The 24,470-nt window shown below is 44.5% G+C and overlaps 1 protein-coding gene and 1 long non-coding RNA gene across 8 annotated transcripts in view; one reads left to right on the plus strand and one right to left on the minus strand.

Moving 5' to 3' along the window:
- The window catches only part of LOC126365733 (multiple PDZ domain protein), a 2,074,088-nt gene that overhangs the window by 1,537,207 nt on the left and 512,411 nt on the right, over positions 1-24,470 (minus strand). The window lies entirely within an intron of this gene.
- Positions 1-24,470, plus strand: part of LOC126365737 (uncharacterized) — a 106,543-nt gene that overhangs the window by 999 nt on the left and 81,074 nt on the right. The window lies entirely within an intron of this gene.

Consider the following 24,470-nt stretch of genomic DNA (forward strand, 5'->3'; position numbering starts at 1 on the left):
GGGCCGGTGGTTTGAGGGCGTTTAGCTGACTTCCTTAAGTGTGCCAGATGTATTCCATCGGTTTGGATCAGGCGAATTTGTTGGCCCCATGCATCAACACGAGTTCCCTATCATGCTTCAAAAAACATTATAGAATGATTCTGGCCTTGTGACACAGACAGTTATCCTGATGGAAGATGCTATCACCGTCGAAGAGGCATCAAAGGAAAGACTGCAAGTAGCCTTGAAAAATGTTCACGTATTCCACAGCTGTTACAATGCCTTGAATTACTGGCACGGGTTCAATGGAAGCTCAGGTGACTGACCCCCGTAGCATACACTGAGGGAACAAAGACCATGGAATACTTCCCACTAACGTACCGCACCTTCTTTTGTACAGCGTACTTCAGCAACGCGATGTGGCATGGACTCAAGAAGTCGTTGGAACCCCTCTGCAGAAATACTGAGCCATACTCCTCCTATAGCCGTCCATAGCTGCCAAAGTGTTGCCGGTGTAAACGAACTGACCTGTCGATTATGTTCCATAGATGTTCAATGAGATTCATGTCGGGCGATCTGGGTGGCCATATCATTTGCAAGAATTGTCCTGAACATTCTTCAAACCAATAACGAACAACTGTGGCCCAGTGACATGACATCGTTGGTCCATGAATAGCTGGAAATGATGTCCGAGTAGCAGAACATAACCATTCCCAGTAAATGGTCGCTTCACTTGGACCGGAGGACCCAGTCCATACCATGTAAACACAGTTCACAGCATAAAGGGGCTACCGCCAGCTTGCACAGTAGTTGTTGGCAACTTGAGTTCATGGCTTCGTGGGGTCTGCGCCACACTCGAATCCTACTATCAGCGCTTGCCAACTGAAATCGGGGCTCACCTGACGACGCCACGGTTTTCCAGTTGTCTATTGTCCAACCGATATGTCTACGAGCCCAGGTAACGCGTTGCAGGCAATGTCGTGCTGTAAGCAAAGTCTGCCACAGCCCGTTAACTCCAAATTTTGCCACACGGTCCTAACGGATACTTTCGTTGTACGACCCACACTGATTTCTGTAGTTATTCCACGCATTATTGTTTACCTGTTAGCACTGACAATTCTACTCAAACGCCGTTGCTCTCGGTCGATAAATGAAGGTCGAAAACCACTGCGTTGTTCATGGTGAGAGGTAATGCCTGAAATTTGGTATTGACGGTACCAGTGTATTTCATTCTTTAACGATTTACGAAATGAAATGCCCCATGCATCTAGCTCCAACTGCCATTTTGCATTCAAAGTCCATTAACTCCCGTCGTGCCGCATAAGTCGAAAACCCTTTCACATGAATCACCTGAGTGGAATTAACAGCCCCACCAGTGCATTTCCCTTTATGCCTTGTAAACGCGATAGTACCGCCACCTGTATTTGTGCATATTGCTAGCCCATGACTTCTCACCCCAGTCTAATACTGTCCCCACAGGCATTCGTCTGTGGCGAGTTGTTTGTTTCGAACAGAGACGTATTCAGACAAAGCCACCAACATGGTTTAACAAGACACGTGGTGCATCCGACCAGGTGGTATATTTCCATTGGCTCATGTGACAATCTCGGTGATCTCGTGCTCATTACAATCGCCACTAATTATGTCGTTAGGTCAACGTAGGATCATGTAGGGGTTATCTACCGAGGAATCTCACGTTCAACAGAGAGCGCCAAACGGTGTGCTCCAAAACATTTGCGCCCCAGGAATGTACTCTGTCTTCAGATCTGCCAGAGATTGTCCCATGTCCTTGATTCCAGAGCGACCAAGTCTCTGACTTCTATGACCTGCAATGATCCGTGGAAGTCCAGTACTTTGCTACCTACACGTGGTTTCACAGCCGTTCAGCAAGTTACACATGCGGTAAAGACAGCAGCACGCAAACAGCGGATCAGCTTCGACGTTTCTGAGACGCTCTTTTCTAGGCGCTAGAGCATAATAACACGTCCATTGTCGAAGTCGAGGAAACCTGATAACTTCTATAGTCTGTCCATCTCAGTTCCACAAATATATAACTTTGGCTGCAGTGGTTACCGGTTTCTGGCTGACATGCCCATTCTCAGACCACACACCTTGTTATTAATCGTACACAGTCATACAGTAGGTGCCAAAGAGCACGAATAATTTCTGCATAGGAAGTCGAACTGTGGGCAACAAATGTTCTCATTGATACTAGTCTACGTGTCTGCTGCACCTGCCTACACTGACGCTTATGTTAGTGGATTTCCCCATTCGTGGCCCGTATCGTCGCCAGAATGATTCTCCATTCATCTCTGCTCCACTTATACCCTTTCCTTATCGTGTGACGTGCCCGTAACGCCACCAGGCGGCATTCATTCTCGCGGTGGGCGGCGCTCAAAATGTTTTGGCTCTTCAGCATATCTCGTCAAATGAATACTTAACGGTTGACTGTAGCAAAATGAAACTTCACTTGACAAAATTGTGAAATTGCAAGGAAACAGGCTGACTGGTCAGTACATATCTTCCTAAGGCGAATTTACCCGTACTGATACGTTCTAAAGCAGAGGAAAAAAAACTACAGCTAGCTTTTGGAACTGTTAGTTCCTTCCACAAGGAGGAAAGTAAGATAAGTTTGGAAGGGGCAAGTCACTCAGAGCCCAACTTAGAAGCAATCCACATGTAGTGAGGACGAAAGGAGACCAAGATATAGTGGGAGGCGTCAGAGTTTTTAATAGGTCAACGATAGTACACTGGTTAGTCCAGAGATAATAGAAGTACAGAGCGAGAAATAAAAATAAATGACAAGCGGAATAAACAGTGTAATTTAGAAGTAGGGGGGAAGTGGAAAGGGAAATGCTAAAATCTAAAAATATAGAGTAGAGTAGAGTAAATAAAGTAGTTCTACCAACGGATAATAAGGTAGAGGTTAAGTCAAGGGGGGCGGCGAAATACAAGACTATGTTGGAGAGCAAGTTCCCGTCTCTGAAGTTCAGGAAAACTAAACATGTGTGGGAGGATCCAAATGGGCCTGTGTGGTATAGCAAGCACTAATATCCCTGTAGAGCCTACTCAGCATTTCAGATTAACGCGGCTATTAACCAGACATACACCGATCGAATGTCGTTCGAACCAACAATGAAACGAGGAAGGTACTTTTTGTTTCATACTACGTAAAGGGACTGCACAGAAATATTGAAACACCGCGAGAAATGCATGCTTGAACATAAATGCAGATTCTAACCGAGCCTCCAGACGGCGCTGTTTCATTTAGCCACGAACGGCACCTGTGCAACGTCCTTAATACTTCTCAAGTGTCAGCCGTGGTCCGAACAGCATTATGTGTAGCTGTGGGTGCATTGTGCCGAAGATAAGGGAGTTCGAATGTGGGCAAATTGTTGATGCTCGCACGACGAATGCTACCTTAATCAAGATAGCCGAAGTGTTTGTTGTTTCAAGGGGCACAGTGTCGAAGAATTAAACCGCGTACAGGATAAAACAAAAATATCGTTCGCTAAGTCGCAACACGGACGAAAGTGAGTGTTGAGTGATCGTGACGGCAACTGAAGATGATTGTCTCGAGAAATAAGAGAACGACGGCTGAAAAGGTAGTGCAGAACTGGAAGTTGCACTCGCCAAACCTTTCAACACCAAAATAACGCGAAGGGGGCTCCATAAGCAAGGAGCTGCAGGGCGACATGGAATTCTAAAATCACTGATCAATGATGCAAATACTCGTAACAGGAAAACGTACTCCCTAAGCCAGAAAAACCGGACTGTGGAGTAGTGGAAAAAGGCCATTTAGTTGGACGAGTCTTGTTTGACTCTGTTTCCAACTTCATCCGTGTTCACCTCCCTAGTGAAATATGGCGGAGGTTCGGTAATGATTTCGGCAGCCATACCGTGGTATTACTTGGATCCCATAGTTACACTGCAAGGTCTCATTACTGCCACGGATTATCAAGTCCATCCCATGGTAGAATGTTGGTTCCCCGATGGTGATGCTCTGTTCCAATGCCACAGGGCCCTGTTCACACAGCTCGCATGGTACAGGACTGGTTTTGTAAGCACAGGGATGAATATTGTCGCATCTCCCCTGGCCACCAGATAAATCATCGTTACCTGAACTTGTCATTATTTTGCAGGAAGCCTTGTATAACATTCCTTTGAAAAACATGTACGACGGGTATTTTTACATTCCGAGACGAATGGATTCTGTTTTGAATGCCAACAATTTTCCTATGCCCTATTAGATTGGTAAGTATTCTTGGTGTCTCCATGTTTTTCGCCCCTGTATTTTGGTTGGAGCATAGTAAGGTGACAGTTTTTAGAGACATGATCAGTGAAATTTCACAGATTCCACCAAAAAACTTCGCACCTGCTGTACTCACTTACCAGACACGATCTTTTTAGTTGAACTGTGCAGACCGTACTGTATATCAGTATGGCCGTCTGAGGATATGTGAACCGGACCCTTCTGCAATATGAGACCATTGTCTTAGGCCGGTATTAATCAACGAAATCTCTTTGACAAAGTAATTTAATCAAATATTCATTATATTTCTTTGACAAAGATCTTTGACACGGCGCAAAAAGGGGTATTGCAATGTCATCAAATATTTCGTGATAGTTCCTTCAGAATGGTTGGCTTGTATTAACAGCAAATGGTAAACTGCTAGTTTTAATAGTGTTCATAGTTACAGGTCACTAAACAGGCAATCAGTTTTCCAATATGAGTACGAAATGTAATAATAAAACTAATATACTACCTCCCCGTTTATGCTAACATATAATAATAAAATTCGAATGGAATGTAAAGAATACAGTTCAAGGTAGCTGATTGTAATCGTATCACCGACAGTCCCTCAACTTGAGGAATAAATTGTGACCTAATGTGTTTAAGTATATCCGCGTGCTTGCTAAGTACTTTGTGATTCTTCACGCCGATTGTAGTCCGTTTTGCGAATTTCTTTATGGATTTCAGACTCATTTTAATACATTCAAAACTACGCACGACTGTTACGTTGTTGAACATTAGCTACTGTGTATTCTAATAAAACATCTCTGGCCTTGTCCTTGGTTTTATGGTTTGCGTGTGTCTATCAAGTTTCTCTTTCCCGGCTGCAACGTTTCGTTCGCTAGCATGTCCGCCTGTGGCGTTTCCTTCTTAATGTGCATGGCTTAACCTAGAGCTAGCATACGTTTCATTAAATCTAAAAAGGACGACTGATTGCCGCAATCTATTATTTATAATTTAAAAGTTGACTCCTTTTACGCAGGCGGGATGGTTACGAGGTTGTCATTCGCAGCACAGTCAGATGTCCCCTTTAGTAATGTTAACTTTTCACCTGGGACCCTTTTCTTGTACGACGCGTCGTTTTCGAGATAATTAGTTGTTTCAAATTAAACACCCTATACATCAGATATAGGCTTCAGAAGATTGCTACATACAGCGAACTGATCAAAGCCGAAAATACTGTGCTCAGCACAGAATTTCGCCTATCGCATAATGTGAGGGCTCGCCAGCACTCTGCTGCTGACGGCATTCAGTAGTACCGGCAGTGACAAAACTCAAACGACTGAATTAACGATCAGCCGACAGTGACGAATGAATTCAGTTCTATTGACCAGTGGTGTCTGCACTGAAAAGCAGCTCGTACTGTTGGTCGGGGCTTTCACTGCGAACACTAGATACGCTACAGCAATTCCACTCCTACCTGCGACTGTACTACCCAAAATATGTTCAACAAATATAGCATCGCCTTGCGCCATGATCTCATCCGTAAATTTTTGTTTCGGGAGTTATCACTGTGTTTTTACTAAGTCTCAGGAACCCGCAGAATCATTACGGCAAACAATTCAAATGCGTAACAAACGAGACCAGCTAAAATCGTGCGTCGGACGGGGCCTTGAATACGAGGATCAGCTTTCCGTGATAGAATTCTTCCAACAGATATCTCTACTATTTTCTACAGATCGGCCTACAAGAAACTGATTTAAGCAACAAGAAACTGATTTGAGCAATAATACGGCACGAAATCAAGAGTGTAAGCCTTACACAATTACGTGCTTAAGTTGCTCCCGTTTAACGATGATGAAATTGAAGCGCAATTCACGTTACACTCTCTATGTTCCATTACCATTACGGATTACAACAGTGTGTACGCAGTGAATGAAACTGACTCGTTACATTACTCAGTTTCACTTTATGTAAAGTGTAGCATTAGCCATTTCATCATCATCTATTCTGCTTCGTCACCCGAGTGCCACGACAACACAGATCAGCTTCCTTTTTTTCTGCTACACAGAGCGACAACAAAATCACGAGATGTCGAGCATAAGTGAATCCTAGGAATCAAGAAGATTCACCTACGATTGTTGCCCCCCCCCCCCCCCCCCCCCCACGGTAGCTGAGTTGTAAGCCCGACAGAATGTCAGTCCTAAGGGCCCGGGTTCGATTCCAGGCTGGGTCGGAGATTTTCTCCGCTCAGGGACTGGATGTTGTCCTAATCATCATCATTTTGTCCCCATCGATACGCAAGTCGCCGAAGTGGCGTCAAATCGAAAGACTTGCACCCGGCGAACGGTCTACCCGACGGGAGGCCCAAATCACACGACAACATACAGTCTGGAACCGCGCGACCGCTACGGTCGCAGGTTCGAATCCTGCCTCGGGCATGGACGTGTGTGGTGTTCCTAGGTTAGTTAGGTTTAAGTAGTTCTAAGTTCTAGGGGACTGATGACCTCAGAAGTCCCATTGTGCTCAGAGCCATTTGAACCATTTTGAACCGCACGACAACAACAACATCAACAACAACAACCTACGGCTAGTGCGATTTGAGTTAAAGTTTACCAAATTAATTCAAAATGTGTTAAAATAACGCCAGATAACAAATTAGAGCGATTTCCAGAATTACCAACAACTCGTTACAAACTTTTTCGACGTAACAGTTTCATGTGTATTAATAAACAATGACCTAACAGTGACCCAGTTTACAGCCTACAACTTCACAGATCTCTTCCCAGTCCATCAATCCTTGCATGACATTCTTTCCTCAGCTGTAGTCAGATACATTTCTCGACGTCGTGACGAATAGGCGTATTCTACGTAACGAATTGTCGACGTTTCCAGTATGGGGAATTATCCACACCACAAGAAGAGACTCTGCCGTTGTGATTTGAGGAGAATGATGGTTATTTCGGCCTATTTCTCGGTCCTCTTTTCTCTATAAACTCGTAGAAAATATTTCAGAAGACGGCTTCAGACATAAATCAAATTTGATAATCTGTCTCCTCGAAATCATAAAAATATATGTGACCTGACTCCGGGATTCTGGTGGTATTTATTTCTCGTCTGCTGAGGGCTTGCAAAACCCATCTCTTAGCGAAACGCAACTGTTCTGAGGACCGAATGAGAACCAAATACACTGACGGAAAAAAACCGCAAACATAGAAAGGAGTTGTGCTACATAAACGGAAGTTGGTAGGCGTGTTTCTCCGAATGAAAGATGTTGTATATACAGTTTTCGTACCAGTCGCATAGGAGTGGTGGTAGTAGCACCACTATGAGGATGGAAGTCAGATTTGGTTTAAAAACATGTTGCAATGTTCCTGAGCGTTAGTTATCTTTGACAACTGACATGATGACCTGAAATTAGTCATGAATGCCTTTAAAGCGACAAAGATGCTATTATCAATACCTCACTGAGTTTGAACGAGGTTGTGCAATAGGGCTACGAAAAGCTGGATGTTTCTTTTGCGCTACTGCAGAAAGAGTTGGTAGAAATGTAGCCACTGTCCATGATTGCTGGCAGCGGTGACCACGAATATATACGGTCGCAAGGAGACGCCACGTGGCACTATCGTACTGCATCTGCAGCAGCGACCTGTGGAGCAGTTGACACCATTGTGAGACAACAAACAGATATAAAACGATTACATCAAGGACTGCTCCGAGCCAGACGCCCTGCAGCGTGCATGCCACTGACCCCAAACCACCGCCGTTTGCGGCTTCAGTGGCGTCAAGAGAGAGTTCATTAGAGGGCAGAGTGAAGGACTGTTGTGTTTTCTGATTAAAACTGGGCCTGTCAAGGTGCCAGTGATGGCCGTGTGTTGATTAGAAGGGGGCCAGTTGAAGGCCTCAACCAACTGTCTGCTGCTAGACACAATGGACATACATCTGGAGTGTGCCATTTCGTATGACAGCCTGAGCACTCTCGTGATTGTCCCAAGCAGGCAGACTGCAAAACTGTACCTCAGTCTGCTGATTCGGCCTGCCATTCATGAACAGTGTTCCAGGCGGTGTTTTCCAACAGCATGCCGCTCGCCCACACAGCGCTGTTGTAACTCAACTGCTCTACAGGGTGTCGACATATTGCCTTTCCCCGCTCTATCACCAGATATGTCTCCAGTCGAGCATATAGGGGACATCATCGGACGAAAACTCCAGCGTTATCCACAAACATTATTAAGTGTCCCTGTACTAACCGACCAAGTGCAACAGGTATGGAACTTCGCCCCACAAACTGACATGCAGTATCTATACAACACAATGCAAGCACGTTTGCATTCTTGCATTCAACATTCTGGTGCTTACTCCAGTTATTAATGCACCAACATTTCAAATTTGTAATGGCTTGTCTCGTTCTTATATTAACCTGTGGTCTTACAATGTTAATCATTTGCTTATGTTACCCAGACCAATGTATGACCGAAATTTCATTACTCTAAATCAATTATTTTTTGGTGCTACGATTTCCATCCCCCTCCCCCCCCCCCCCCCCCCTATGAACCATGGACCTTGCTGTTGGTGGGGAGGCTTGCGTGCCTCAACGATACAGATAGCCGTACCGTAGGTGCAACCACAACGGAGGGATATCTGTTGAGAGGCCAGAAAACATGTGGTTCCTGAAGAGGGGCAGCAGCCTTTTCAGTAGTTGCAGGGGCAACAGTCTGGATGATTCACTGATCTGGCCTTGTAACACTAACCAAAATGGCCTTGCTGTTCTGGTACTGCGAACGGCTGAAGCAAGGGGAAAGTGCAGCCGTAATTTTTGCCGAGGGCATACAGCTTTACTGTATGATTAAATGATGATGGCGTCCTCTTGAGTAAAATATTCCGGAGGTAAAATAGTCCCCCATTCTGATCTCCGGGTGGGGTCTACTCAAGAGGACGTTGCTACCAGTAGAAAGAAAACTGGCGTTCTACGGATCGGAGCGTGGAATCCCCGATGTTATTCAATCTGTATATTGAGCAAGCAATAAAGGAAACAAAAGAAAAGTTCGGAGTAGGTATTAAAATCCATGGAGGAGAAATAAAAACTTTGAGGTTCGCCGATGACGTAATTCTGTCAGAGACAGCAAATGAATTGGAAGAGCAGTTGAAAGGAATGGACAGTATCTTGAAAGGCGGGTATAAGATGAACATCAACAAAAGCAAAACGAGGATAATGGAATGTGGTCGAATTAAGTCGGGTGATGCTGAGGGAATTAGATTAGGAAATGAGACACTTAAAGTAGTGGATGAGTTTTGCTATATGGGGAGCAAAATAACTGATGATGATCGAAGTAGAGAGGATATAAAATGTAGACTGGCAATGGCAAGGAAAGCGTTTCTGAAGAAGAGAAATTAGTTAACATCGAATATAAATTTAAGTGTCAGGAAGTCGTTTCTGAAAATATTTGTATGGAGTGTAGCCATGTATGGAAGTAAAACGTGGACGATAAATCGTTTAGACAAGAAGAGAACAGAAGCTTTCGAAATGTAGTGCTACAGAAGAATGGTGAAGATTAGATGGGTAGATCACATAACTAATGAGGAGGTATTGAATAGAATTGGGGAGAAGAGGAGCTTATGGCACAACTTGACTAGAAGAAGGGATCGGTTGGTAGGACATGTTCAGAGACATCGAGGGATCACCAATTTAGTATTGGAGGGCAGCGTGTAGGGTAAAAATCGTAGAGAGATACCAAGAGATGAATACACTGAGCAGATTCAGAAGGACGTAGGCTGCAGTAGGTAGTGGGAGATGAAGAAGTTTGCACAGGATAGAGTAGCACGGAGAGCTGCATCAAACCCATCTCAGGACTGAAGACCACAACAACAACGACGATTTTTGCGTCAGTGTATTATTAATCTTCTTCTCCATGTATTGTTCACAGGTAAAAATAAGATGTCGTCAACCCAAAGATTAATTTGAACAGCGTAGCACTTTATTAGGTGTCGCAGTGTTGCAGATGGTGCGCCATTGCCTTCCTCCGTCCTATGAGCTGACTAACACAGCCATTTATGTGGGGGATCTACAGTTTAACGTGGATTTCGAGTCACAGTGCAACTCTGCATTCTGCACGCCAAGGAAATTGCCAGTGGTGAAGGAAGTGACAAGTGACAGATAAATATTCTACGACAGATAATCGAACGAATCCGTGACCTCTGAAGCCGTAGTCTGGCCCTTTACCACTTTCCGGCTACCGAGAGTTCATGGGTAAATAAAGTCTGTGGTGCAAGCCCGTGAACGGTTAGAGTGCAGACTTCACCGCGGCCTAGGAGGAGGTGAGGCGGGCACCTCGACCCGACCGCCTTTTAACCCCGGGAAAGATTGACGGTACCCGTTTTGACAGCAGACTGAGTGCTCCCGGGGCCCTCTTAGGTGGACTGGAACGAGGAAAAACCCCCGAACCTAAGTCTCCCAGAGCCAGAGGCTAGTACTCTGACCGCTACAGCACCACAGTCACGAGACTTCATAGGTACTGTGCTTAAATGATACACTAGCTACGTGTGCAAAGTAATCTGCCTAGTCTAGTATTTTGTCTGAGGTAATGAAAACTCTGAAGCAAAACGGAAAGCTTTGCTTCAACGACGTCGACAGTATTCTGCAAGGACCGTCCACGGCTCAGTGTTCCACGGTTCTTTGGTTTTATCAACATTTATTATGAGCTCAAATCGGTCACATTCATTTTTCCACGGTTTGTTGTCTCTTGCTGCTCTTCTGTCGTACCCGCCAGCGCTACACAGTCGCCTGCGTATTCCCGGCCTGGGCGGTACTGACCAGTCTCTTGTGAGGCGGACCCTCCAATATAAAAGAGGGGAAGAATAATGTGCTGTGTGTATAGAAACATTAACAAGAGAATGGGTCGATCAGCAGAGCTCGGTGCCTTCGAACGTGAACGACTCACTGGATTTCACCTGAGTAAAAGAATCCATCAGGGACATTTCAACCCTTCTATAGCTGCCCAGGTGGACTGTTGATTCTGTGATTGTGAAGTGGAAACGCGAAGGAACAACCGTAGCTAAACCAAGACCAGCACACTTCCTGTACGGACGGACAGGGACTGTCGAGCACTGAAGAGGTTGTTTATTTAAAAAAAATGGAATGAAATCGCTGAAAACAGTCTCTCGCAAGTTCCAAGGTGCTGCCAGCAGTTCAGTTATCACAATGAACGTGCGCTGGGAGTTAAATAGAATGGGGTGCAGATCTCGAGTAGCTCCTCATAAGCAAGCATTTCTGTAGTCAGTGCTAAGGGGCACCTGAAGAGGTGTAAAAAGCGATGCCGCTGGACAGTAGATGGCTGGAAACCAGTGATCAGTCGCGCAAAGCTCTGGGACATTCCGATGAATGAGCATGGCTCTGGCCAATGCCTGGAGAACGATACCTGCCATCATGTGTACGACCTTCAGTGTAGTACAGAGGAGGTGGTGTTACGGTATGGAAGTGTATTTCGTGGTTAGGGTGTGAGCCCCTTACTGGGCTTAAGAAAACGCCAAATGGATACGGATGTGACACATTTTAAAGCATTATGTTCTGCGTACAGTAAAAGAGCAGTCTGAAGAATTGGCTGATTGTATATGCACTAAAATGCACCCTCTCATAAGGTAGTATCTGTGAGGAAATGTTTGTGGACAAATGAAATGGACTGGTCTGCCCAGAGTCCCGATCTGAACCCAATGGAACACCTTTGGGATGAGTTAGGATGTTAACTTCGCACCAGATCTCAACGTTTAACATCATTCCTTCTCGTGATTCGTCTCCTAAGAAAGAATGGGCATTCCTCTATAGACATTCAGACGCTTCACTCAAAATCTCCCCGGCGTTGTTCAAGTCGTCATAAACGCGAAGATTGGACGCACCCTGTATTAATGTCCACTAACATGTATCCGGATGGTTTTAATCAGGCAGTTTGTATCGAACAAGAATCAGACGGTCGCGTCGGCCTACCACGAAATTAAGCAGAATAGCTACAAATAACAAATAACGGTAGGAGGATTAAAGTTTGACCTCTCGTTGGGTGCGAGATGGTTGAAGATGAGGTGTGACTTCATGGTTGGGACAGGAATGGGCCCTTGTCTTATCGATGGAAATATACCAGCATTTTACAGGAATCCAGGATATTCAAAATCCAGATCTCTCTCCTCAGATGTGAGTGCAGGCATTCCGTAAAACTAATGTTCGACAGGTGGCTGTAGGCAGATTCTAGCAAGCAACATTGCTTTAAGCTTCATCCTTCATTATTAACATTCAGGTGCCACGAGTTTGAAGACAGGTATACATCTCGAACAAATCAAGGACTCCTCAACTTACGCGCACAAACACCATGGACATGCATTATAAAAGGCGAGATATTTTTATAGGGACAGTGTTGTCACAGCAACAAGTGGACAAAAGTTCCAATTTTTCGCTTCCAATCAAGGTTTTCGGACAGTTTTATTTAGTTGTAAGGTAAATGACGGAACTGTAAATTGCCTCCCAAATATTACCAATTACGAACTAGTTGAATTCTATTCAATTAACCAACACATATTCAATCATCATGATACAGCGCTTTGTATTTTAGCTTCGTATTAGTTGGGGGACGAACAATATGATCGAGTGTACGGTACCACAGGAGCTGATATTTCAAATAAAAGACGCCTACGAGCCTAGAGATTAGACGAATGGCCGTCTGATTGTGACACGGCAGCTACAGAGCGTACCCCGATCATTAGGAAGAAGCTCAGTATGTACGACATTGAACCTATCCGACGTGTGGTGGATATATTGACAGGTTACGCCCCACATTTCAAACATTAAATAAACTGCCATTCAGTAACACTTATATCTGTGAATGTAGGGAAGAAGGCTAGAAAATTGTAATACAAGAGTTCCAGAAGTAGGTATAGTTGTAGCTAACTGGCAAATCTCGAGCACTGATGAGGCAGCTATTCACAGCTATAGCCGTTTAAGATGAAAGTTTTCCACATTGGACTTCAATTACCCTCCTTTTGTTTAGTATTGTTTCATTTGGTTATATTTGCGACATTCTGTTTTATTTCCTCGTTATTTATATTAACAATAATTGCTATTAGCATACCAATCGGGAATCCAGTGCCACACCTGGCTGAAACCATTACAATGGACCACTGGACCACAAGCAGTTCACTTCGCCGTCTAGGGCAAGAAATTAAAAGTGGAAAAAAAAGCGTCCAAGCGGCCCTGTTAGGAATCTACTCAAAGATAACAGTACACAAAGTGCACTCTAGTACATAGGTACAACAGAATGTACAATGGTTTTTCTCTTTTCCTTATGATATCCAGTTATTATTGCGTACATTAACATTATTGTCACAAACAGATTTTACGTTTGTGTTGTTCGATTTTCTCAGTAAGAGCTCGAATGGTGACGGGAAGTGGAAGTGAATAGGTAGCCGCTGTGGGCCTAGTGGTTGACGCGACTTGTATTCCGGTGCAGTCTGGAGCAGCAGGGAGAGCCGCCAGCCGCCGCACTACGGTGTCCGCGGGTGGGATATTTCCCGAGGGCCGCATGAATCCCCGTTAGGCCCCACTCGGGGACGAAACGTCTGCAGGCACCTCGCCGAAAGGACCACAGAGACGGCCTGTTCCGTCTCCCATCTGCGGCTTATTTACGCCTTGTTACATGTAGAGGAAAAATGTTCAGCGCGAGCAGAAATGGGAAATGTCAAAAAACACACGAGTAGGAAAGGGAAATCAACTCGACATTCACTAATGGTGATGCACAACTATGCAGCTATTGTCCTCCGCTTACTGTTATATATATGACTCGTTCGTCACAATGCATTTCTCTGATCACCGATTAGATGTTTTGGGTTTAACAGCTGATTTTTAATCTGAATATCTACACCAAATGCCATTTAACAATATTATGGCGAATTCGTTAAACGACATTTGGTGTATGTATTCAGATTAAAAATGAGGTTTCATTTAACAATATTAAGCCGAATTCTGGAGATGAAAAACTTGCACACGATAGAGTACCATGGAGAGCTGCATCAAACCAGTCTCTGGACTGAAGACAACAACGACAAATGTTGAACAACTCACTTTTCTCGTTAATTTCTTTAAGCACTTCTTCAGTCGATTAGGTTTGCTGCAGCTAGGACGTTTTTTCCATTTACTTTATATCTAGATGTGTGTTGCTTTCACTTCTTATTTTCGGTTTCTTACGAGGGGAGACTAGGACACGCCACATAAATATGTCAGTACTTTTTCTTATTTTTAAACCGAGGCAGTTGTTAATAAGTAAATTATTTCGAATGTTTTGCTTGTTCATTGAGACTGTTCTGTTTATATTCTTTCTACAGCAATTGTCACTAATCATCACATTATTATGAGATCACTATAGTAACTAAGCATCCTTCACGTCACAGCAAATGACGTTACAATCTCGTGCTCATTAAAAAAATTTAAAAAAAGTATAGATTTACCCGGAGCAAACTAGAGGAGACTCAAACCTGACGCGAAGAAACACACGCAAATACAGAACTGTACTCTCAGTTCAAAAAAATGGTTCAAATGGCTCTGAGCATTATGGGACTCTGATGTCATCAGTCCCCTAGAACTTAGAACTACTTAAACCTAACTAATCTAACGACATCGCAAAAATCCATGCCCGAGGCAGGATTCGAACCTGCGACCGTAGCGGTCGCGCGGTTCCAGACTGTAGCGCCTAGAACCGCTCGGCCACACCGGCCGGCGTACTCTCAGTTCATCGCTAAACTGTTTATACTTATTTCCGTACCTAGTCTCGTAGCTTGCACCACTTTTCAAAGGAAGAAACCGCGTGGCACGATGAGGTGTGATCAAAGCATAACGAGAATTTTTGTTTATTTTGGAAATATTTTATTTATTCGGCTACGTCAATATCAAACCTTTGAAAATAATCCGCTTTTGATATTATACACTTACGCCAGCGGTTTTTCCACTCCCTGAAATACTTCTGGAACTCTGTCTTCGGAATAGCTTTTAACTCTCTCATAGATGTGTTTTTAATGTCATCTATGGTTGTAAAACGAAGGCTCTTTAAGTTTTTCTTTATTCTTCGTAACAGAAAAAAGGCATATGAGCCAATGTGAGATATGTGGGCGGGAACGTCGTTACACTATCGTAATTGCCCAAAAATTCACGAACAAGCAGCTACGTGTGAACAGGTGCATCAACGTGGTGCAAAAGCCATGACATGTTTCGCCAGTAATCCAGCGTTTTTCGGGATTATGTCAAGAATTAACGGTGCACTATGCTGTTAAAATCGAAGAACAAATGAGCATAATCTTCTCATTTGCTTTTTTCTGTTTCTGGCGGCCCAGTATGGTTCCAGTGAGACGAAGCCTTAGTTTTGAGATCATATCCGTAAACTCAATCTTCACCCCGTGTTCTGAAACGTATTAGTAATTACGTATCTTTGTTTCTTCATCTAGTAACTCCTGAGCAAATTGTATTTGTCGGCTTTTGGTTGAAACTGAAGTAGTTTCGAACAAATTTTGGTCTCACACGTTTCATACGTAAAACACCCGAAAAATTCATGTCATCAGTGAACTGGCATGCCAACGTTATCAGAGAGATCTCTGTGATTCGGCGATCGTTCATTATCATTTCTTTCACGACCAAGACGCTCGTCACCAGCTTTCACACGACCTCTTCCGAAACATTTACGACCCTCGTAAAACTTTGTTTTGCACATAGTAGCCTCATCAGAGGCAATATCTATAGTTCCTGTAACATTGTTACTACTTATTCCGTTCTTATAGCAAAATGTAAAGCAAATTCTCAGATACGTTTTTAATACAAAATAACTGATCTCATATACTAGCAAAACACATGTTAACTTCGCTACAGCTGACAATCTCAAATTCCGATAGGGCGAACAATGTTCAAATACTTTTCAGACATGTTTACCAGCACAACCACGAAAAAACCGCATAAATTGTACTAACCCTACAAGCGAAATTGCAAAATTTCCGGTACTTTTTTTATCATATCTCATATATATGTAATCAAACACGGCACGAGTAATATAGACGTAAACCGGTTATAACTAACCGTGAATGCTTGTGCGCGTTACAGCTGCAACATCTGTCCATTTAACATGCAGTGCTTCACACGTCCATGTCGGTTGGTTGCGGTTGAGGTGTTACGCAACTACAACATATTATGTGTACTTGTAGATTTATCTGAATATAATATGCAACCAGTCACTTTTTTGATTTTATGACACGATTTATTTTCCGTACCATGAATTAGTTTTCAAGCCACGGTAGGTTCATAATCAGATAGAGGTGTTACAGGAACGTAATGCGGATCTTGTGCCGCTAGACGTTGTGGTAGTTGTGCTTGCGGAAATAACGAAAATTTAGCTACGAGTAATGAGAAGTTTATGAAAATGCTTTTATGTTTTGGGTTACTTACCTTGCATTGCCTTGTCGTATCAATGCAAATCAGTTATAATAATATAAGTTTTGCAAATTGTTCACAAACGTACTCATTATTTAGCTGCACTTGAATTCACACTCATTCACACTAAGTAAACAATGAATGTAAGTACAAAGAGTATCAATACGACAGATATCACACTTCGTCACATCGCAACTTTGACTTCGGATGCGTTGCATTACAGGATAAATATTTATAAGCATAGATGGTGGATATAAGCGAACTTTGAAAACTGCGTGCATTCGCATTATACATTTAATAAGGATAAAAAGTCACACAAAAGGTAAAAAAGAGAGAGAAATGTTTACCACAAACAGTTACTGAGTTACTACCATATGTGACAATGCTCTTTTTAGCGGGGCCTACTGCAGTATAAATCATAAAGAGCAAAACGTTTATGAGTCAACAAAATGAGTTCCTTAGTCGTCAGAACACGCAGATTAATCGCACTGAAAATATCTGAGAGATCACAATAATTTATGAGATGAATATATATTACTATCTTTTTTAGTGTTCCGGTGTCAGGATGTATCCGGAACCTGCAAAATGTACATTATTATCAAGGTTTTGCCATGGATAACACGAGACATGGCAAATTTAAAAGAACATAAAATCTCTAAGTTTTGCGATCTTTTACTGACGCTCGAAACTTAGCGTGGAATTCAACGAGAGATGCTTTTCAAATGGTTCTGAGCACTATGGGACAACATCTATGGTCATCAGTCCCCTAGAACTTAGAACTACTTAAACCTAACGAACCTAAAGACATCACACAACACCCAGTCATCACGAGGCAGAGAAAATCCCTGACCCCGCCGGCAATCGAACCCGGGAACCCGGGCGCGGGAAGCGAGAACGCTACCGCACGACCATGAGCTGTGGACAGAGATGCTTTTAATAGCTTCCACAATGAAACTGTGTCTCGAAATTCGACAGATTGTGGTCGTATGTAAAGTACACCAGCGACAAGACACAATCAATACCTTCACTGCATGATACCAACCGTAAAATAATCGATGACAGCGCCACCAAAGTCGAGTTATTAAACTTAGTTTTCCTAAATTCGTTCACCAAGGAAGCCGAAGTAAATGTTCCAAAATCCAAATCGAGAACACTGCCAACACTAGTGGCTTAGAAGTAGAAATCCTTGTGTGGCGAAGCAGCGTAAAGCACTTAATAAAGGCGAGTCTTCCCGTCCAGATAGCATAGCAATAAGGTTCCTTTCAGAGTATGATGATACAACAGCCCCATACTTAGCAGTCATATATAACCGCTCGCTTCACGAAACATCCGTACCAAAAGACGGCACAGGCCACACCAATACCCAAGAAAGGAAATAGGAGTTGGTTGGTTGGTTGTTTGGGGAAGGAGACCAGACAGCGTGGTCATCGGTCTAATCGGATTAGGGAAGGATGGGGAAGGAAGTCGGCCGTGCCCTTTCAGAGGAACCATCCCGGTATTGGCTGGAGTGATTTAGGGAAATCACGGAAAACCTAAATCAGGATGGCCCGACGCGTGATTGAACCGTCGTCCTCCCGAAATCAAGCCCAGTGTCTAACCACTGCGCCACCTCGCTCGGTGGAAATAGAAGTATCCGCTGAATTACAGACATATATCACTAATGTCGATGTGCAGTAGGATTCTGGAACATCTACTGTGTTCGAACATTATGAATTATCTCGAAGGAAACGATTTATTGACAAACAAAGAAATAGGATTCAGAAAATATCGATCTTGTGAAACTCGACTAGCTCTGTATTCGCACGACGTTGTGAGTGCTATCGACAGGAGACTTTATTTGATTCCATATTTTTAGATTTACAGACCTTAGGCATCATTGTTCACGCAGCCTCGATAACTGAGTGGCGCCAGCACAGTAGCTCAGCGTGTTGACGAACTTGAGCGGGTGTCATGGGACGTCCGCCCTTACGAAACGCAACGAGCCATAACGAACAAAATGAAAAAAAAGTGGTTAGGGCGGCAGAATGCCATGGAAGGGGCCTGGGATCGATTCCCCGCTGGGTCGGAGATTTTCTCAATGCGGGTTTTCATTACCGTATGATCCTCGTCGACGCGCAAGTCGAAGAAGTGGCGCCAACTATATAGACTTGCGCCAGGCGACCGGTCTACCCGACGCTCGGTGATAGCCTTGGAAATGTGTGGTAAGGTCTTATTGCGACCAAACTGCAGAGGTCATCTCTCCCTAAGCCTAATGGGCGACTTGCGCGCCGCTGATAAGGATGAAATGACGAGGACAACACAACACCCAGTCCACGAGCGGAGAAAATCTCCAACCTGGCCGGGAATCGAACCCGTGTCCGCTGCATGGGAGGCAAGCACGTTACAATTCTGCGTTTTTCTGATCTCAGTTTGTACGTAACATTTCGTTGCATTTGTTCGGGGCGGTCGTCCCATGACACGTGTTCAGGTTCATCGTTGATCCGTTCACTCAATTCTTTTTATTACAGAGAGCAGCTAACGGACTGACGGAACACGCTGAGCTACCGTGCCGGCACTCTGCTAAACAGGCGGACATAGTAGGTAGTAATCGATGGAACATCATCGAGTGAAACAGGTGTGATAGCCCGGTGTTCCCAAGGAAGTATTATAGCCCCTCTACTGTTCCTAATCTACATAAACAAATTGTTATAGCTCCTCTGCTGTTCCTAATCTACATAAACAATTTAGGAAATAGTCTGAGCAGCCCTCTTAAATTGTTTACAGATGATGCTGTCATTTATCGTCCAGTAAATTCACAAACCTAATTGCAAAATGATCTAGTCGCTATGTCTGAATCGTGTGAAAAGTGGCAATTGTTTTTCAATAAAGAAAAATGTCAGGTCATCCACATGAGTACAAAAAGAAATCCGTTAAGTTTCGATTACACGATAAATCACACAAATCTAAAGGTTGTCAGTTCGACTAAATTTCTAGGAATTACAGTTTCAAATAACTTAAGTTGGACCAGTCACACAAGTAATGTTGTGGGGAAGGCAAATCAAAGACTGCGTTTAATTGGTAGAACATTACAAGATGCAACAGGTCTAACAGAGAGACTGCCTACACTACGCTTCTTCGTCGTCTGCTAGAGTACTGCTGTGCGGTATGGTTTCGTTACCAGATCGGATTGACGGAGGGCATCGAAAAAGTTCAAAGAAGGGCAGCACGTTTTGTATTGTCGCGAAATAGAGGCGAGATTGTCACGGATATGATAAGAAATCTGGGATGGCAGTGACTAAAACAAAGGTGTTTTTCGTTGTGACGAGATCTTTTCACGAAATTTTATCACCAACTTTCTCCTCTGAACGTGAAAGTATTTTATCGTCGCCAATTACATAAAGAGAAATGACCATCATAATAAAATGTAAGAAATAAGCGCTCTTTCAGAAATACTTAAGTTTTTGTTTTTCCCACGCGTTGTTAGAGAGTAGAACTGTAGGGAAATAATCTGAAGGCGATTCGACGAACCCTCTGCCAGGCACTTAAGTGTGAATTGCACAGTAGTCATTTATATCTATACGTACATGTAGATTGTAAGTAACCCGAACTTTAAAAACATTTTTGTTTCATAAACATCTCATTATGGGTAGCTAAATTCTCGTTATTTCCGCCAGCACAGCGACCACATCGTCTCGCGGCACGTGATCCAGACATTGTTCCTGAACACCTTCATCTGATGATGAGCCTGCGGTGGCTTGAATACTAGTTCGTTTACAGAAAAATAAATCGTGTCAGAAATACAAAAAAGTGACTGGTTGCGTATTATGCCCAAATAAATCCAATTTAAATCACAAGTGTAGTTCGCCATCCAAAATGGATAAAATGAATCTGTTTCCTCATTGACTCCTTAGTAGACATATACCTTACTACCTTGCATCAGAGATTAACTACCTGTCATCACAACATAATGGCAACACAAGGTCCCACTTGCTTAACACCACAGCTGTGACCATCAGTAAGACAAGAACGCACGCAAACTCCTCCTCTGCTGGTGCCGCTCGCCGCTGGAACAAGCTACCGTCCATTCTGGGCACAGTTAAATGCCCTGATGCTTTTAAGAAGCTGAAACACTTCCTTCTGTCGCCATCATAACATTTGCCCAAAAATTAACGTATATGGCCAGTTTTCCCTATGTCAGCACGCCTGCTTAGATGGGTGGTAACGTGCTTGTCTCCGGTGCAAGCGCGCCCGGGTGCGATTCCCGGCCGGGTTGGAGAGTTACTTCGCTCGTGGACAGGGTGTTGTGTTGTGCTCATCACCATTTCATCCTCAACACCGGCACGCAACTCGCCCAATGTGGCGACGACTGCAATACTCACATCAAAAAAGGTTTTGCATCACCCCGGTTCCCAGATAGACGTTGACTGTGGATATTGTATCACAGATACAGTCCCTTTGACTATTCAGAGATGTCACTAAACCCGCCCAAAGATGTAAACAACCATGCATGAGCAGCGCCTATTAGATGGAGGGGGTCCGACAGCCGATCAGTTCCAGTTCTGAAATTGAAATTTGTGGTAAAGTCTTACAGGACCAAACTGCCGAAGTCAACAGTCCCTAAGCCTACACACTACTTAATCTAACCTACGTTATGGATATGGATAACACACACACACACACACACACACACACACATGTCCGAGGGAGAATTCGAACCTCCTACGGAAGGAGCCGCACGGACCGTGACAAGGCGCCCCTGACCGAGCGGCTACCCCGCGTGGCTCAGTTCCAGTCATTTCGCCAGGAAGGAGGTACACGGCTCGTGTTGTCCGTAGTTCAACCACACCTAGACGGTCAATACCGCGGTTCGATCGCGTCCACATTGCTACTTCGGGCCAGAAAGGGCTCTCAACAAGAGAAGTGTCCAAGCGTCTCGGAGTGAACCAAAGCGTTATTGTTCGGACATGGAGGAGATACAGAGAGACAGGAACTGTCGATGACAAGTTTCGCTCAGGCCGCCCAAGGGCTACTACTGCATTGGATAACCGCTGCCTACGGATTATGGCTCGGAGGAACCCTGACAGCAACGCCACCACAACCACGGCACCATCCAGCAATGTACAGATAGGGCCAACAACATGGACCGCTCAGGATTGGCTTGACGTTCTCTTCACCAATGAGTGTGTCATATGCCTTCAACCAGACAATCGTCGGCTTGGAGGCATCCCCGTCTGGCTGAACGCCTTAGACACACTGTCCACAGAGTGTAGCAAGGTGGAGGTTCCCTGCTGTTTGGGGTGGCATTATTTGGGGCCGACGTACGCCGCTGGTAGTGGTGGAAGGCACCGTAACGGCTGTACAATATGTGAAAGCCGTCCTCCGACCGATAGTGCAACCATATCGGCAGCATATTGGGGAGCCATTCGTCTTCATGGACAACAATTCGCGCCCCTATCGTGCACATCTTGTGCATGACTTCCTTCAGGATAACGACGTCGCTCAACTAGATTGGCCAGCATGTTCTCCAGACATGAGCCCTATCGAACAGGCCTGGGATAGATTGAAAAGGGCTGTTTATGGACGAAGTGACCCACCAACCATTCTGAGGGGTCTACGCCGAATCGCTGTTGAGGAGTGGAACAATCTGGACAAACAGTGCGTTGATGAACTTGTGGATTGTATGCCACGACGAATACAGGCATGCATCAGTGCAGGAGGACGTGCTGCTGGGTATTACAGGTACCGGTGTGTACATCAATCTGGACCACTACCTCTGAAGGTCTCGATGGTGGTAGAACATGCAATGTGTGGTTTTCATGAGCAATAAAAAGGGTGGAAATGATGTTTATGTTGATCTCTATTCCAATTTTCTGTATAGGTTACGGAACTCTCGGAACGGAGGTGATGCAAATGTTTTTTTGATGTGTGGAAGACTTGCACTTGATGGCCGAACGTCCTCGGGTGGGGCCTCTGGCCATCGATGCCATACAATCATTACCAATTTTTTTCCCCCCTGTGTCAAATATTAAATCATACGGGCTCACCTTCTCTCATTTATGCTTCTTCCTCGTTTCATTTCTCATTGAATAACGTCACTTTCTTTTCCTCTATTTTGATCTACTATGCTTCATCATGTTTCTCTCCCTCGCCCATCCCTACTACTGCTACTAGCGCTCATAGTTTAAATCCAAGTTCCTTATCGCTGTACTCATGAACGAATGAAAAATGTATTCATTTTTTCTCTTCCTGCACTACAGTAATAGCAAAATTGTTTTACATGTAATATATTTGATGTAACTTTTAACATGCTTATCGTAGTGAATAATCTTCCCAGGTTAAGTGAACTGTCTATCGGTTGCGGTCAACTTTTGCTGCTCACGGACGTAGCCTTCGAAAATACTCTCATCAGCCAGAACATATAACCACCGATCTACAATTGAAATAGACCCGTACAAGCAGTATCAGCGTCACGTGGCGAGGAATGTCCGCTAGTGAGACAGAGGTTCAGTGCACGTCGCATCAGTGAGTGTGCTGCGCGGTCTATCTGAGATTGACCGAGGTCGTATTGTGACGGCCCGGGGGCTCGGCCCGAGCATATCGGAAACTGCACGAGTTGTCGGGTTTTCGAAGAGCGCTGTGGTGAGTGTCTTCACACGTGGTGAAACCACGTCCTGACGTCGTGGAGTAGGCGGGCACCCCTCATTACAGATGCCGGATGAAGTAGGCTGAACAGACTGGTAAAACAGGACAGGCGACGAATTGTGGCGGAACTAAAATTAAACTTTAATGCAACTGTATCTGAACACACAGTGCACCGAACACTTCTGACGATGGGCCTCCACAGTCGCCGGCCCATATATGTACCAATGTTAACAACACGTCATCGGGAACTACGACTGAAATGGGCACGTGACTATCGGCACTGGACGTTGGCGTAGGGACAGAGCTTGTGAATCCCTACCTTCTTCATCATGCCGGTGAGAGGGCGCGAACCCTTCGTCTTTCAGTGGACCAGCTCCTTGACACCTTTCCTGCGGGACGGAGGATGCTCTGGGGAAGATTCACGTGGGCATCCGTGGGTCCAGAGGAGCTCGTGCAAGGCACCACGACGGCCAAGGAGTGTCGTACACTAGTTGCAGACCACGTACACCCATTCATAGCGATCCCGTTTCCCGACAGCAGAAGCACAAGATAAAGCAACGTGTCGCAAGATCAGGAGTGTGATGTAATGGTGTGAGGGGAGTTCCAATTAATGTACTCGCTCCCCAACTCGCCAGATTTGAACCAGATCGAACATATCTGCGATGTGCGTGAGCGTGGCGTCAGAGCTCGCCGCCCCCTACCCGGAATTTCCGGGAATTAGGTGACTTGTGTGTGCAGATGTGGTGCCATCTCCCTCTAGCGACCTACCACGGCCTCACTGCTTACATTCCACGATGCGTCGCCCCTTTTATCCGTGCCAGAGATGACCGTACCGACTGTTAGGTAAGTGGTCATAATGCTCTGGCTGATCGGAGTACTCTATTCAGAATTATTGGGGAACTGGGGAATGACAGCTGCGAAAGAAGTAATGGTGTGAGGCTCACGCAGGAAGCACGACATACATTCGGATCTCACTTGACCTGTGGCTGCAGCAACCACTCATAACTGCCAAGTCTTCATCCCCTACTTTACAACACTAGTACGTACTTGCGCTATGCTTCAGGTTTTGCAGTTTTTTCACGTGTGATTATATATATTCATTGAATAGGTTGGATTGGTTACTATTTTATTTATTGTTACTGTGGTTTGTTGTGTGATACTAAACAATATTAGAAGCAAGTTTATCAGATG

Source organism: Schistocerca gregaria, chromosome 4 (genome assembly GCF_023897955.1).
Source record: "Schistocerca gregaria isolate iqSchGreg1 chromosome 4, iqSchGreg1.2, whole genome shotgun sequence".
NCBI lineage: Eukaryota > Metazoa > Arthropoda > Insecta > Orthoptera > Acrididae > Schistocerca > Schistocerca gregaria.